The sequence below is a fragment of the Athene noctua genome, chromosome 6 (genome assembly GCF_965140245.1).
Source record: "Athene noctua chromosome 6, bAthNoc1.hap1.1, whole genome shotgun sequence".
Taxonomy (NCBI): domain Eukaryota; kingdom Metazoa; phylum Chordata; class Aves; order Strigiformes; family Strigidae; genus Athene; species Athene noctua.
Window position 1 is genome coordinate 36336938 of NC_134042.1, and position 17544 is coordinate 36354481.

General features: G+C 38.8%; 1 pseudogene; it reads right to left on the minus strand.

Annotated features, from left to right (window-relative positions):
* Positions 1–6085: 6085 nt before the first annotated feature.
* On the minus strand, positions 6086–16789 carry LOC141961904 (alpha-1-antiproteinase F-like; annotated as a pseudogene).
* Positions 16790–17544: the final 755 nt, after the last annotated feature.

Here is a 17544-nt window from a genome sequence, read left to right on the forward strand (position 1 = left end):
GCCTTTGTGAATGCTCCAGCTCTCATACCTATGATGATTAAATTAATCTCTTAACAAACACGTTTGTTTTTCTAATTCACCTCCACAATCATAATTACTGTAACTCCAAACCCAACACCCAAATATTACAGCACAGATGACACTTAGCATCCCCTGCTCTTCGGAGATCTCTGAACTATTGAGATCCCTCCTGATGTAATTTGTGAAGCACAATGACTAGGATCTCCTAACCAGAAACAGAATTCTGCAAGCCAGCACTAAGACTAAGAGGATTCACTGTTACCAAAGGAAGCAATTTTTTAACAGCACATTCTAAACACATTTCCCTTCATAGTTTACTGTAAAACCCGTTATTTCTGCTACTGCTCTATGGGCACTCAGTGCATCACCAAAGCTAAGAAGTCCATAAATCCTTTGAGCTGGAGGTCCCTACTTCATCTTTGATGGTAGTAGGCTTATAACTGAGTTACAACTTCAGCACTGTATTACTTACAAACTACTTCACAAATGTTCACAAGTTTTTTACTGCATCTGAGAAACTTTCCTAGATTGTGCAAGTACTCAGATTCTTCCTGTAGCCCTTATTGGCTACATATTGTCTGGATACACAGTATATGTACAGATGACATTATCCTGTAAACCATATAAACCGGCCACCCTTAGCTTAGACTAAAGGTTCATCTAATTCAGTATCCAGTGCTGCACTTAGTGTACACAGTGTGGACATAGCATCCACAGGGGCATATTGATGTTTTCTTTCTCTCTTCCTTTTTCCATATCTCCCACTGCTTGGTTTCCTTTCACACCAGCACTGAGCATGGAGATTACATACTCAGTGGCCGACCCAGCTAACTGCAAAATCTCTATCCTCAGTGGCAATGCCTAATTTAAGAGACCACTACACCATACATAACACAAGAGTTTCTTTCCTTGTACTCTTTGGTTGTATTTATTGGCAGTGATTTTCCTCTGACATTTTATCAGCCAGTCACTGTGTACTGTGATATCGTTGCTCATGAACAAGGTGGGACCATCAGCAAAATGTGTCACCTCACAATGAATTAAAGTCCCACGTGATCTCTGACTTCTCTGAATAACACATGCCTGAAATTATTGCCTCCTTACTAGTTTCAGTTTGAGAACCTTTGTTGAGGAATCTTATCTTTTTACTCAAGTATGTGACATATATCAATCAAACCATTGTAATCCACACAAGAACCAGCTCCTTCAAATAATCCATCACTAAAGGGTTCTGGCTACCACTGTAAAAGACAATTAAAAAATGTTTCTATAAATACATTAGCAACAAAAGGATGGCTAAGGAGAATCTCCATCCTTTATTGGATGGGGGGGAAAGCATAATGACAAAGGATGAGGAAAAGGCTGAGGTACTTAATTGCCCTCTTTGCCTCAGTCTTAATAGTAAGGCCAGTTGTTCTCTGGTGACCCAGCCCCCTGAGATGGAAGACAGGGACAGGAAGCAGAATGAAGCCCCCATAATCCAAGGGGAATTGGTTAGTGACCTGATACACTGCTTGGACACACACAGGTCTATAGGGCCGGATGGGATCCACCCAAGGGTACTGAGGGAGCTGGAGGAAGTGCTCACCAAGCCACTTCCCATCATGTATCAGCAGTCCTGGCTAACTGGGGACGTCCCAGTCGACCAGAGGTTTGCAAATGTGATGCCCATCTGCAAGGAGGGCTGGAAGGAGGATCCAGGGAACTCCAGGCTGGTCAGCCTGACCTTGGTGCCAGGGAAGGTTATGGAGAAAATGGTCTTGAGTGCCATCACGTGGCATGTACAGGACAGTCTGGTGATCAGACTCTGTCATCATGGGTTTATGAGAAGCAGGTCCTGCTTGACTAACCTGATCTCCTTCTATGACAAGGTCACTCACTTAGGGGATGAGGGAAAGGCTGTGGATGTTGTCTGCCTAGACTGTAGTAAAGCCTTTGACACCACTTCCCACAGCATTCTCCTGGAGAAACTGGCTGCTCAGGGCTTGGATGGGTGTACTCTTTGCTGAGTAAAAAACTGGCTTGATGGGCAAGCCCAAAGAGTGGTGGTGAATGGAGTTAAATCCAGTTGATGGCCAGTCACCAGTGGTGTTCCTCATGGCTCGGTACTGGGGCCACTTCTCTTTAATATCTTTATCAATGACCTGGATGAGGGGATCGAGTGCACCCTCAGTATGTCTGAAGATGACACCAAGGTGGGCAGGAGTGTTGATCTGCTTGAGGGTAGGGAGGCTCTACAGAGGGATTCGGACAGGCTGATTCGATGAGCCAAGGTCAGTTGTATGAGGTTCAACAAGGCTCTGTGCTGGGTCCTGCACCTAGGTTACAACAACCCCATGCAACACTACAGGCTTGGAGAGTGCCTGGAAAGGTGCCAGGTGGAAAAGGACCTGGCGGTGCTGGTCAACAGCTGGCTGAATATGAGCCAGCAGTGTGCCCAGGTGGCCAAGAACGCCAATATCATCCTGGCTAGTGTCAGGAATGATGTGGCCAGCAGGACTAGGGAACTGATTGTGCCCCTGTACTTGGCACTGGTGAGGCCGTACCCCGAATACTGTGTTGACTTCTGGGCCCCTCAGTACAAGACAGACATTGAGGTGCCGGAGTGTGTCCAGAGAAGGTCAAAGAAACTGGTGAAGGGTCTAGAGCACAAGTCTTATGCAGAGTGGCTGAGGGAACTGGGGTTGTTTAGCCTGGAGAAAAGGAGTCTCGGGAGACCTTATCGCTCTCTATAACGACCTGAAAAGAGGTTGTAGTAAGGTGGGTGGTCTCTTCTCCCAAGTAACAAGTGATAGGATAAGAGGAAATGGTTTCAAGTTGTGCCAGTGAAGGTTTAGATTGGATATTAAGAAACATTTCTTCACCAAAAGGGTTGTCAAGCATTGGAACAGGCTTCCCAGGGAAGTGGTTGAGTCACCATCCCTGGAGGTATTTAAAAGACACGTAGATGTGTCACTTAGGGATATGGTTTAGTGGTGGACTTGGCTGTGCTAGGTTAATGGTTCATTCTGTCTTAAAGGTCTTTTCCAACTTAAATGATTCTATGATTTTACGAAAGTCATGTTAGTTCTTCAATATTTTCTTACACTTATGCATGGAACCACAGATTCTACAGTTTTCAAAACACCAAATTTGGACTAACTGTTCACTGTATACAGTGTATACACATATATGTATTTGTGTATACACATACACTGTATACACAAATTCACTGTATACTCACATCTTTTTAAAAAACGTTATGTCACATTTGCCACTTCTTATTACTCTGGTACAGAGACCAGTCTAACTGATGCATCACAGTATAAAGCTTAACATTTTTATTCTCAAGACAGCTAATAGCTCTTGCATGCATACTAAACAGTCCTGGCAATTTGTTGTTACTTGCTCCTTATGTTTGTTTTTTTTTTCTAAAATCTCTTCTATTTTTAATTCAACTTGAAATAGTTGCTCAGGGCTCAACTACTGCAAAGGAAGTACATGTACAATTTTTCCTGTTTTGCCAGTATCCCCCTCGGGCACTTCTTTTACACTTCAAACATCTATTGGCCACTCAGACTCTGTAACGGGTTTCTGATGTCTTCTGAAAAGAATATATTATTATATGCTATGACTTCTGCAAGTTGAGTTTTTTTTCTCAAACTTGTCCTTGAACTTTCTTATTACAGTTTGAGATTTAATGTTTTGGGGTTGTTCATTTTTTGGGGCGGGGGGGGGGAGTCAGGACTGCCATTCTCTGAACTTTTTCCTCATAATTCTAATTTATTTTGCTGTGTAAATATGTCAATTTTACTTTTTCCTTTTAAGTTAGATTTTTTGTATTTACATCCAAATGCATTGCTATACATTTTTATAACAAAGCAAGCTGCAAGAACTGGTTTCCGGTTATGTCAGAAAACTGTTTGTGACCTCGCAAGATCCACAGTGCTTCTAGATCAATATGAATTACAAAGATCTGTAAGAACCTGGAGAAAAGTATCCTCTGTCAAGGTTCGCTACGGGTCCAGGGATATAGTCACAGACAAATGAAAACAAATTGAGTACATCTAGTTTTCAGTTTGGGAAATACTACATTTACTCTTCCTTATTGCCCGATTTGAATGCCACGCAGATGAGTTTTTCTTCATTGTGATTTTACTTTGGAAGTGGGTTCATCTACAAAAATCTGATAGCTTCTAAGCACTTCTCTTGTTTTCCTGTCATAAACTGTTGAAGAAATTATGATCTAGACAGCCAGTATTTTGCGTATGGAAGAAAAGGAATCACAGCTCAAAACACATGCCATGACTAGTAACATATCTGTTAGAGGGAGTCAAGAGAGAGCTTTTTAGAAGAAAGATGAGACACACATGAAGCTACACATTTGATAGACTAGAAGTAGCACGCTGTCTGTAGCCTTTGAAATAAACATCTGAATCAAAGAAATGTGCAACCTTCCCAAAAAGTTCTCCTCCTAACAGAGATAACATGCTATGTGTTGAACAGGGTTTTACTGCTCAGGCCAAAGGCACATGGCTTTCTGAAGCTCATTACTGGCATTACTGTACTGACCTAATATATATAAGCAGTATATTAATAACTCTATGTTGACACCAGTCAAAAAACCCTACTTGAACAATACTTAAGTCTTAACTCTGAATTATAGAAATAAAATAGCAAAATTAGAAACTTTTAAATGTCATGTTTATTCATTGTTGTTCTACCATAGTACATTTGTCTGCATATTTCAAGGCTGTACAAAGACTGGTGTTAATGCTTAATACCTATTAACAGACTAACCCATTTTAGTCAATAATTTACCCCTCCTGCAACCAGAGATCAGATATATACCATGAACATGAGCAAAGAAATAAAATAATGATAGATGTTGTGGAAAACAGAAGAAAAATAGATAGGAAAATAAACAAGAAATAATAAATAAGCATGTGCATTATGAATGTGACTTTTACTATTCTGTATCTTAATAGTGAAAACAGATCTTTATAATATTGTGGCTATACTAACCATGAAGCAGATGAGAAATAGAGTACCAATGCTGTATTACTGGACAGTCTGGACAGAAGGGGTTATGTCAAGAGACACAGTAAGTGTCACTGATGGGGTACAGGTGTTAGTGGTGGGGTGCTTAATCCTACAAATACTGGAATGGTGTTTGCTACCATGAGCTGACTCCCAGGACCAGACAGTAATGGTACAGGCACTGGCATCAGGGGGAGATGGCTTGTGTTTCCTGCTGCCTCGGGGCTTCTAGAAGCTGGTTTAGGTGCAATCATAAGCTAGAAGCAGTCTTCTGGCTGCTCTGAGCTGTATATTTCATTCACAAAGGTCAGCTCCAGGGCACTGAACTGCAGAGATCTGATATACCTCTTATTTTTTTAAACCAAATTCTAAGACCCTTTAACATTTGCCTGTAATGAGTCTGGACTGTAAACTCTCACAGAACCAGTGGGCAAGCCAGTATATATCTGCAGGGGAAAAACACACCTTCTTTGTGACCCCTTTGCAGCAGCCTAGCTGGGATGACAGCTGAAAGGCAAAGATGTAATAGACTCACTGGACAACAATGGTACTATGCAAGGTAGTAAGCATTATGCATGTTAAGTTCTATGCTAGTTATGAACTTCATGTTGGTAGGAAAATGGGCACAAGTAGTAAAGTGCCAGAACTTGTACCCATCTGTCAGTCAATGCAAAAAAAGGTGAGAAGGCAGCCATGAGGGAAGAAGCAGGCTTAGACAGCCCTCTCCACCCACATGCTCCACATCTTCCCTGCTAGAAGATGTATCTATGCTGTCAGTATCACACAGGCCTATTTTGTCACAGATCTAATGACAGTTCTGCCTGAATGCAACCTTCTTTACAAAAAAAAAAAAAAAACAAAAAAAAACCAAGGCCTAAACAAACATGTAATTACGACAACTTAAATTGATGAAGAGTCTCATCTACAAAAAACAGTGAATAGCATCAGTTAAGAGGTGGAGAGCCTCTGTAGCCATGCCATACTCATCAGGTCAAACACTTGATTTAACAGTGGTGATCACCGCATACTTAGTATTTACATCAAATTAATCTTTTTTCAGAGGGTTCACAATTTTTCCCATGAAGAGCATAGTGTTCTCCATAGTTATGACAATTAGGAAGGGCCTGTTAAATGTAATGGTAGCTGGAACGGACATAGGCACTATTTCCATGCCTGTGGCAGCTGCTGCTTCGGTGCCAGTCTCATCCACCTTTACCACAGCCTTATGAATAGCCTGTGAAGAAAGAGATATGTTACAAGTCAAGGGGTTACAAAACTAGTCACCTAAATAAGAACTGGGGGTAGAAGTGCTTGAAGAAGTTATTGGTAAGAAACAAGCATCAGATGAACAGGTGTGAGATCACTGCACAAAGACAGCAAAGCTTGAAAAAAAACCAGCAACCTATATGCAGCACAGCTCTCCTAGCCTCAGAGAGGAAAAGTTCATCCTTGGTGGAGGGGCATGTCCCTGCTGGTAAAAAATTTGCTTTCTTTTCTTAATCCCTGCTCTTACTCGTGCAGATCTGTGGAGCTAGACTAAAGGTTAAGAGAGTAAGATCATATTTAGCTGTCTATTAAAAGTTTATATATAGTTGAAGAAGTAACATGCAGATTAGCACACTGAATAGCATCTGGAAATTATGTTTCCCATGTTCCTTAATGTCTTGGAAAAAATGGGAGCGAAGGAGAAGGGCCAGAAATAGAGGACTAGAGCAGAGAAACATGTAAGTTTTACCTTGCAAAATCAAGACATTCACAGACCTTAGTTCTCTGACTTCCACCTGAGGTCATGAAGGCAGTTGTTTTGTTCATATTAGACAATGAAATCTGCACTGATTTTCAGCTTTAAACTCTAGTTTTATTGAAGTATGACTTATCTGTACCTTTTGTCTGGGCCTGTCACTAATGAGAGTCATTGCTCTTAGGCTTGAAACCAAATGTTTTTAATAACTGCATATTCCTTTCCCCTAAACAGTTTAAAGGCAAGCAGTGTTTCTCCTCTCCCCTCCCCTCCCCTTCTCTCCATAAAACACAAGCAGTGATACATCCTACAGCTCCCTACTTGCCCAGAGGCAAGCTAAAGTAGGTAGGCACAAACAGAAGCAGAAACATAATGACTGCAACAGCATGCTGCAGAGGGGTACTGAGGCGTGGACAGATGATGATTTGGTCATGTCTGTTTTATAAGGTTGCCCCACGCAGATCCAAAAGGCCTCCTAGATTAAAAAATTACAGATTTATAACCTGATCCAACTCAATTGCACTGACAGTGCAAGTAACATGGGTGAAATACTCTGTATGCCAACGCTGCCTTTTCACATGAAGCAAAGCATAAGTTTTGCATCATGAATAGTTGTAAAGAAAGTAATGTAAGCATCAGTAACCACGGGCCCATAAAACAAAAAGCAGTATGACTTACCTGGGAAATTCTGTGCTGGGGCTGCCCAGTGATCCCAGAGAGGTCAGCCTTATCAGTGAATACATCCATGATGCCCATTTTATATAATATATTTTTTAGGTTATATGTCCCATAAAGAGTGAATTTCGGAAGATACAAATTTGCTGAGCTGCCAGAAAAGAAGTGCCAGAATATGGTGAAACTTTTGATCAGATATCACAGTATAATGCAGACTTGCGAGAGACAAACCCATTTTGCTTTCTCCCCAAAGATATTTTGCTTGTAGGCTCTCTCTAGTCTATATGGGAGATGTATAGTGACATTAATTTGGGGAGAAGAAAAGAAAGTTTATAACAATGTTGGAAGGCTGGTTGAGAGGATAGGGTTGTAGGTTGCTGGCTCACAGTCTGCAGTAAGCCAACACATGAACACTGAGATTGAACCAGTGATCATTCAGCACAACAGTACAGCTATGCCTCCCTAAGGATCTTCATCTGACATTTTCAGAAGCTAGAGATATTTTGTGTATTCTGCTGGAAGCACCTTCATCATGCCCCATTACTAAGGATGCAGAGGATTCACCTTGTGAAAAAGTGGTTCTTTTAGGTGCTTCAGGATGGGCACAAAAAATATAAGACATCCACGTTCACTCTTTTTTTTTTTTTTCAAATGTTGTCCTTCTGTGTTTATCATATAAATTCAGGACAGAGAAAACAAAAAGATATACCTAAGGAGCAGGACAGTATGTGGTGGTGATTGTAAGGATGAGAAAATGAAAAACAAGAGCACATTGACAGAAGGTAGTCAACAGATAATTCTTTTTCTATGTCAAGTCCAATGTCTGATTTATTAATTTTTTTTTGAAAGTGACTAGTTTGCTGCTTTCCATAAATTAATCAAAGCTCCACATTTCTGACTCATTTCTTTCTTGCTCTTTCACTAAGGTTAAAACCAACATTTACAGCTACAAGAAACATAATGAGACAGAGGTCAGTGATATTGCTGACAGTAGTTACTGTTTTCTGGTGAGAAACCAGGACAGCTGTCCAGGGGTTGAGGTCAGGGAGATGTGGAGCACTTAATGAAGCTGGCTGAAGAGGAAGTCATGCAGCAGACAAGTGGGAAGGAAAGGGCCCATACCACCGGTGTAGCACAGCATCTAATGCCAAGTCTGGCTGGTACCCAAAAACGAGAGTGCTAGCGGATTGATAACAGGTTGCTGATCTTTTACTTCTGCTTAATTTCTGACTGTGCTGATTGCTGTCTCAAGTGAGGACGCAACTACCATTGAATCATCTGTCTTGCTATTACATAAAGACTCTCATTCACAAGCCCCCACTTGCTTTCAACATACAGGAAAGGGAAAGCTGTAGGCACACAGCAACAATGCAACCAGGCTGGATGCACTCAATACATTTTCCAGAAGAGAAACTGATGTTTTCTCCACAGTTTAGTCTTTAAATAGATCTCATCTACCTGTACTAGCAACACTTTGGGACTATCCCCCGTTCAGCAGTCAATAGTAATAAAAAATGTTCCTTACAATGCTTCTACAACTTGTGTTAACGTCAGTTTGCAGACAGAGAAACAGAGATAAACGTACCTGCCCACAGTCCTTAAATCATTCCATACCTACATCAAAACCATTTATTGACTTCCCAGACACTCTAAATAATAGCAAAGGCAATCAGTTGCTTTGAAAACTAGATGGAAGAGGAGGAGTTTGTGCCATTAGTTTGCAGGAGAGAACTTCCATGATGAAAAATGGGAGCTGAATGAAACAAGCTCATCTGTGACAGTAATGCATTTTTATATTACAAGATTTACATCTCTCATTCATGTTGTTTAGGTAGATTATTCCTGTTTGGAGAGGAGGGAGAGGATCGAGAGAAGAAATATAAATCCCTCCAATTGTATTTAGTGTCTTTCTTGATGATTTTGAAGGCAATTATGTTTCTTTGACAAAAATTACTCATTATTGTCTTGATTCACCATCTTATTTGTCCTATAGTGATTTTAGTCACAAAACACATAGCTTCTCCAAGAAATTTCAAAACTGTGTCTATGCACAGAGAAATCAATACTTCTTTCTGTCTTTTTTTTTTTTTAAAGAAAAAAAAATCTAGATTCTTTTGGTCAGATTTAACAGTGAATCAGAGTTAAGAGCATGACACTGGTATTGGTTTTCTCTATTAGGATGTCATTTTTTTCTTGAGACAAAATCTAAAATACAATTTTCAAATGTGTATGTCTGAAGGTCTCCAACATCACACATCAGATTCATGAATGAACACAAGGGCTTGATTCTGAAAACATGTTGTGCCTATGCTTGTACACATATTTTGTCCCATCAGTGGCTACTATTACCCATGACACTAAATGGAAGGAATCTAAAGTAGGTTTTAGAAAGCATATAACCTTTCTGCCTTCAAAGTTACCATGAAGCAAGTGTAGCTTATTTCAATTTTGCCTTCCTAAGTCTTCAAACAGCCTGAATAAAATGGCTCTGTAATGTGCCAGCTGCTCTATACCCTTATCATTGAGATTTGTCCTCACAATTGCCAAATGGAAGCTGTTATTTCAGCATTAAAGGTGCAATTACTGGTAACTGTAATTGACAGAAAGGAAGGCAAAAGACAAAAAAAAAAGGCTGAAGGAAAGTGGTAGAAATTTATTAGTAAATAGAAGGCAGAAGACCTCCCTCCAAAAAAGTGAAAAGAGGTCTTAAGACAGAAAACCTGGGGCTATGGAGAGTTGAGATTGGAAACAAAATGCAGAAATGGCAAAAGTCCTGAAGTTGTGAAGGTTTTCATTTCATGCAGTACTGAACGTGAAAACACAGGACACCAGAGAGCCAGGTTTCAACTTTGGTCAGTGGGAATTCTTCTGTAGATTAAAACACAACTAAAAATAGTATCTTTATTCTGTGCCCAGCAGACTGAGACTAATGTGTCTCCTTGCCAACCATCTGAACCAAGAACTGAAGAATTTTACCTTTTTGAGACTATTGTCCTCCACCTTGACATACGTTCACAAGACAATCTTTTCTCCAGCTTCCTCATTTTTCCTTGATCAGGCAGAATAAAAAATGCTGAAGCACCTCCTTTGTAATCCATTTGCACCACAGTGGAAGACAGCTGTTCATCATAGCCATGCTTGAACTGGCCCATTCCAAACATCATCGGGACTTCAACTGCCTTGTTCCCATTCACAAAGAATTTGTTCTTTTTAGTGTATTTTGGGTCAAAAGGTTTTTCCCATTCAGCTTGAAATACAAGAGAGAGAGTTACAGGATATTTTGAGAACATGAAACCATAGGACATATCACCAAAGGACACATTCATAGATGACAGGAACTGGTACAACTGGATCAGCTTCAAAGACAAACCAGTTTTCAATGAGCACTTGATCTTACTGAATACTCAGAATAATACAACATACAGTAGGTAGAGTGTGATGTAAAAAACTCCCTCAGATCTTACAGCAGCCTGCAATATCCTTCATTAAGATGAGATACCAAGTGTACTAGTGTGCACTTTTCTTCCATGACAACAGTTTTAAGGAGCCTGTAAAACCCTCATATGATGCAGCCTTTAAATGAGATCTCAGAAGAAGAAAGGTTCTCTCCTTTCTGTACTCCCACACCAAAATAAACTTGTGAAGGGTGACATGAGGGATGAATTCTCCAGAGAAATTATGAGATTCAGGTTACTTGCAGAGAGAAGGGTTTTATATGCCACTTTGTTGGTAGCCAATAAAGTCATGAAGAAAATTCTATCAGACTGATGGTTAAAAAACAAACCAACAACATAAACCTTTTGTACTGTCATGCTCAGGATATTAAATTTCCAAAGGCTCCTTGCTCATAGTGAAACAGTCTATAATAAAACTCCAAAAGATTCTTATCCGCAGCAGAGAGGAATTTCTAAACCAAATTCCAGCTATCCACCTCATCAATTTCAGAGGCTGAACAGATTTTTTAAAAGAGTTAAAAGTTGGGGGGAGCTGTCTTGTTTTGTTTTTTAAAGAAAGAGGTGCTGCTCTGTAGTAAATTTTGCCTTCTAGAACAAAACTAATTTTTTATCAAATTTAGTGGGCAAAAGTAGAGCCACAATACTAAGTAAATTAAGTGCCATCAAGAAAACCATGAAACTACTCCTTTTGACTTCTGATTTCTATTTGAACAATGATTACAAGGCAGCTTGGTACAAATGAAATAATTATCATCTGCTGTTTCCACCATCTGTGAAATAGCTATAAACAGCACTTGTTTAGTATTTGGAGAGTGAAATGAGACTTAGTTAATGCATGTCTCAGGCTCTGAAAATATCAACTGACCACTGCCAGTACTCTGAAGATGGGAAAAGTTGTTACTTTTATGTTATTTTATTAATAGTGACTTCTATCATCAGATATCTAATGAGCAGGACTTCTGCCTTGATATGCTTAAGGGAGGGAAAAAAAAAAATCAGAATGAATCACAGAAACATGAATGACACAAGTCCTGAAATACTCAAACAACTTTTATCTAGTGCTCAACTCAGGGAAGACACCCACCGTTTTCAGAAAGAGCTTTGTTTGATTAAAAACTGAGTAGGATGTTAGGATTTAAGCACACAGATTAGACAGAGATGATATCCACTAATCCTTTCCTCTTGTTTCAGAGGCACTCTTATTCCTACGCTCTCCTGTCTCTTAGCAGGCTACCTTCTAGGGATGGCACCTTTCTCAAACACTTCACAGTGTTCAAGTGGAAAAACAAACCTCAAAGTATGATAATTTGTAGTGACCAGCTTGGCTAGGGCACGATAAGGGACTGGTGTACAGTAGTGGAATAGCATGCCTGCTGGCTGGGAGCCAGGAAAACATTGCCAGACTTTTATCCTTAGGGAAGAACAACTACACTATGCTACACCACAAAGTGGGAGGAGAGTCACCAGTACTGTGCAAGGAAGGTTGTAATGCACAGAGAGTGGACGAGAGTCTAGAAGTATAGTCTGCTTATAGAGGTACCTGAGATTTATAGATCCTCTCCAGATTAATCCCAGCCTCTAGATCAATCAAAATTAACCTACGCTCAAATTCAAGATGAAAATCCTTATTATTGCTATTAATGCTATTCTTTAATCTATTTTCTTTAAAACTGAAGAGCTGAAACTGAATCTCCACCAACTTTGGAAGGTCTGGGAAATCATTTCAGTAATAAGAACATTTAATTTAAACCCAAACTTATTTTTAGAACGTGTAAAAGTTATCTGTAATATAAAGTTATCTTTAATACAATGTTTCTCAAGCTTTTGTTCCCATTGGACTGCTAAATTTATTGCTCCTTCTTCAAACATTTTTCAGGAAAAGAATAGGCTTTTTTGCCTATTTTTAAAGATGTTCCTGATGCTAAATAAAAGCCTGTCTTGAAAACAGTTGAGACAAACAAGTATGTATTCAAGAGAATTAAGAAACTTCAGTCATCTATATTGCAAACAGATCCATTTAGCTTCAGAGATTAACACAAGAAGCAGACACACAGATGAAAAGCAAAACAAAACAAAAATATAGTTTTGAATTACTTTCAGGTGAAGCCTCATATTGGAGAGAAGAGTGAAAGCATCCAGTTTAACATTTTTAAAAGAATAACACTTCTTTTAAAAAAATAGCATTTCTAATGTCATCTCTGTTTCAATTTAAAAGCTTAATGATATTTTTATCAGATAAAATAGAGAATATTATTCTTCTGAGTACCATTGTTTTGTTTTCAGAATATGATCAAATGAGTAAGAGAAAAAAGGTCTGAAAGAAGATGCAATATCTGTTATTAGACCAGGGATTGAACCTTACAGACTTGCTCCTCTTCTTATTAGACCAGCAGTCTGAAAAGCTCTGGGAAGGTCTGTAGACTGTATCTAAGTAGACTGCATAAGTTAATTAAGAAAAACAAGTTTATTGTCATTAGGCTTGTATTTGATACTGGTGGGTCCATCTCTTCACTGGAAAATATTAGAATCTGAAAATCAAAAAAAGAAGGTTGAAAACCTATGCCTTCAGACGCATCAGGACTACAGCCATACTATCAGTAAAGACATAGGAAAAAAAAACCCAACAAACAAACCAAAAATGGAGAACATGAGTTTGAAACTAAGCCTACTATCACAGGTTTATCTTTGGATACATGAACATACTCAGTAACAGCAAAACTATTGAGTAAACATATGTTCTTTTAGGTAAGATGCAAAGTTTTCTTGAACAGTGTTCTTTGAATTTAACTCTAAACTTGCTAAACAAAAAACAGATGAAGTGGATTTAAATTTAATTCCTAGACAAAAAAAAAAAAAAAAAAAATCAAGAAAGTACTTAAATCCCACTAGATTGTATAGGATTAGACGCTTTACTGCAGAGAGATGCCTTCCTCAAAGTATATGTCACTTAATCTTCAGCAGGAAATAAATGTATATATTAAAAGATATAGGAAAAATTGATATAAATTTTGCTAGAAATTATCATCGGTGTCAAGTAGAACATAGTTTCCAATAGCTTTGTTTACAGTTAAGTGTGAGGACCAAAAAGAAAACGAGATATGAGACCATCTGCAAAACCATATTGCAAAAAAAGGTGATGAAGTCCAAGACTGACCTGAGGAAATAATGTATGAAGTAGGAGAATATAATATGTATATCTTACCATTAAAATAAATATAGCTGATAAGGAGAATTTCAGTAAGTGGATCAAGGTTACTTATGAGGTCCTTAATTTTCCCATTGGTTCTTCCTGCTACATATTCATTGATCTTTACCTGGGCTTGATCAGCCCTCTTGAAGTTCATAGGATAAGCTTCTCCTTCATAGAAGTTTCTGATACTATTTAAAAATTTCTCTTGTGGCTTCAGTCGGTCAAGCACAAACAGGACATTTCCCATATTCAGCTGTAACCCCTCATTCTTTCTGTTTACCATTTGCATGAGTTGACGATAACCTTCATGTATTTCATTTTCAGAAATCTCACGTGGGTTAAAGCTAAGGACTCTAAGAATCTGTGTCAGAGTGTCTGTTCTGGCACCCAGAGTCAGCATTGCAAAGGCAGTAGAGATGCTCAAAGGAGAGAAGAAAATATTCCCACTGTTTTCACGAGAAGAAATCTCTTTGTAGAAGCAACACGCAAACCGACAAACACTGTTCCCTACAGCCTGCTGTGGCATGTTTAGGTTTTCTTGGCCTCTTTGATTTTGGTTTCTTACAGCTTGGCGATTAGGCTCATAACAATAACTGTTGGAATGAAGCCCAACAATTAAAAGACACAGGAAAAACAATATCTTCATGTTTCTATAACTCTGGGGAAAAAAAAAAAAAAAAAAAAAAGATATTAAGATATTTTTCTTACAAATCTTTTTCCTTGTGCTTAAAAATAAGTCAATCCCGTCACTGTACAGAGCTGGCTTGGTACCAGTGATTCCAAGCCATTTGAATTCAGGGATACCAGCTTTCTATTTCAAAGAAGCAGACTCTGGAAAATTACTCAACCTACCAAAGAAATTATGAAATAATAAGAATTAAAGTCAAAGAGGTATGAAGTAATACCAAAGACACCCTCATTAAGGTTAGGCTGCAATTCCTTTGAAACTGTTTTTTTCTGTTGTTTTTTTTTTTTTTCACCAGTGTTCTGCTTTTAATGTGATTTTAAGTGATAAAAAGCTGTAAGTCAAAAGTACAGGTCTATAGAGCAGAAGTAAGGAAGTCAGTCAAGCCAATCAAAGCAGAAGAAAGGCACAATATTCCTCCATTGTGAGAATTAAAATATTATACATTTTTGAATGGGTTGCATGTGAACATATAGGCAGGCAGCAGAGAGAAAGTAAATGTACTTGTTAATGAGGAAGTGATGAACATTTACAGTGATTCCAGAAAGCTTGAACAATTGAGCACTGCCACATAACTAACAAAAGAGAGAATTATGCTTTTAGCAAATAGGAAGTTATCAAGACCCTGGAAATACTTTGTTGCTTATTAAGAAAGGGAAAATGGGTATGTACACAGAACAGCAAGTGGAAATAAGTATGCCTGCCACACGCAAAGGCATGTCCAGTCCAGTGACTGAACCAAATCACCTAAAAGTAAAATTTCAAAAATTAGAGGAAACTCCAGAACAATCATGGTGTTTATCATCACAAAGATAGCAATGGGTGATTTTGACAGAGAAGGCTGCAATGGTAAAATGTAAAAGATGAATGAGTGAATTCTGGAGAAACAAAGATACTAAAAGATACTGATAGAACTGGAAAGCCTTTTCCAGATCAGCATGAAAACCATCCATTCCAAATCTGTGGCAATACTTTTGACTCTAGAAATTAATACTGTATCACACTTGTTTTAACAACATCTGCCAACAGACAGAAGGAAGTAAAGATGTGGAATATCTGGAAATCCAGAACATCCTCCTGTGGTATCTGATCACTTTACTTACAGCCTCTTTTATAAAATAAAATACTCTCTAGAGGAAAATGTAAGGATTTTCAAAAGGGAGAAATACCTTAGGTTCCTGACTTGCAATGAGAAATGGTATTCAGAACCTCATGCCTTGTAAAATAATTTGAACCCTTGTCAGCTCCCACCATGACCCTGCATTTGTGTTCTCCACTTTCCAGAGTCTTGGTTCTCCAAAATTGATTGAAATCAGAATGCTGATCTCTGCTTTAATAATATATGCTATAAATATTCCTTAAGTCACACCCTTTGAATATCGTGGTTATAGCAATACTACTATTGTTAGGAAGGGCCTGAGCCCCATGACAAATTACTTTCAGACAGTTCACTTGCATATCTAGAACAAATTTAAATTTGAGCTCTTTGATTTGTTTGCAACTTGCTCCACCATCACTCTAATTCTTTCAGCCTTTATCTCTATCCAGTTTCTTTATTCCAAGCTCTCTAGAAGCTTTAGACAGCAAGTCTTAAGTCCCCACTTCCATTTTATTTTAATGCCCTACATTTGTTATTATCAACCATTTACTACATTTAACTCTAAAACATTTAGAGATGCAATTTTCCTAAAGAGAGTTATGCTGTACAAACATGACTATTTCACAGAGGACTTACCTTTTTTTAAAAAAACAAAACCACAATAAATCAATAGAAAAATATTTAAATTGCCACTTGAACACAAACATGGTATTTTCTCAATTGATTATTCAGAAAATTGTGTTCTACACATAACGTCTGACATTTTTTCCACAGAAAAAAATGTATTACTTACGGTACAGTCAAAAGGGTCCTGTTGTATTCACCAGGTCTGCACAGGTCCTTGCTCAGTTGTTTATGCTGCTGAACACAAAGCAGGGTATCCTCTAGTAAACGTTAAGATCATCTAAGGGCTGTGACTCACACATTATAATTTCAGAGATTAGGTAGTGCAAACAATGTTGAAACTAGTTTTACTGGACACCTAACTTTGCTGAATATATGTTTCACACGTGACTTTTTATTATTCATGACTATCTGATCACCCTGGTTAGATTGAAACCAATTTTCCTCAAACAGAACCTACTGTTTCTTAATATCAAACATTTGTACACATCTCAGTTGCTCAAATCTACTATTTTTGTGATCAAGAAAGTAATCAGAAGTAGTACCTATAGAGAAATATCTTGAATATAATTTCCAGTGACTGTAGCATTGCTTCCGCTAAGGCAGGAGAACAGGGCTTGATGCACTGGGACAACCTGAATTTTTGTGACCTAGCCTTCTTGTCTCCTTCATATCCATGCCTGGTCTTGATTGTCTCCAGGTGAAGCCAGTGATGATTCTAATAGGTGCAGGGCTTAAAACACTGGTTTGCTACATTATCAAATGCTGCTGTAAAGGTGCCTAACTATCCACTCCCACACGGGGAATCCGCAAGAGCTGTGATAGTGACTCCCGGGCCACTTGCATGGCCCTGCGCCCGGGCAAGAAGGAATGTGGCTGGGATGCCATTGCACGCGGGTGATCCCAGTTACAAGCATGACCTGGGGACAGGGGGCGGAAGCCTAGGAACATGGGTGTTAAATTGAGCAAGTCTTTAGACCCGTTTACTATCTTGTGATCTGGGATGTGGGGAGCAGGCCCCTCTGATCGTGTGTT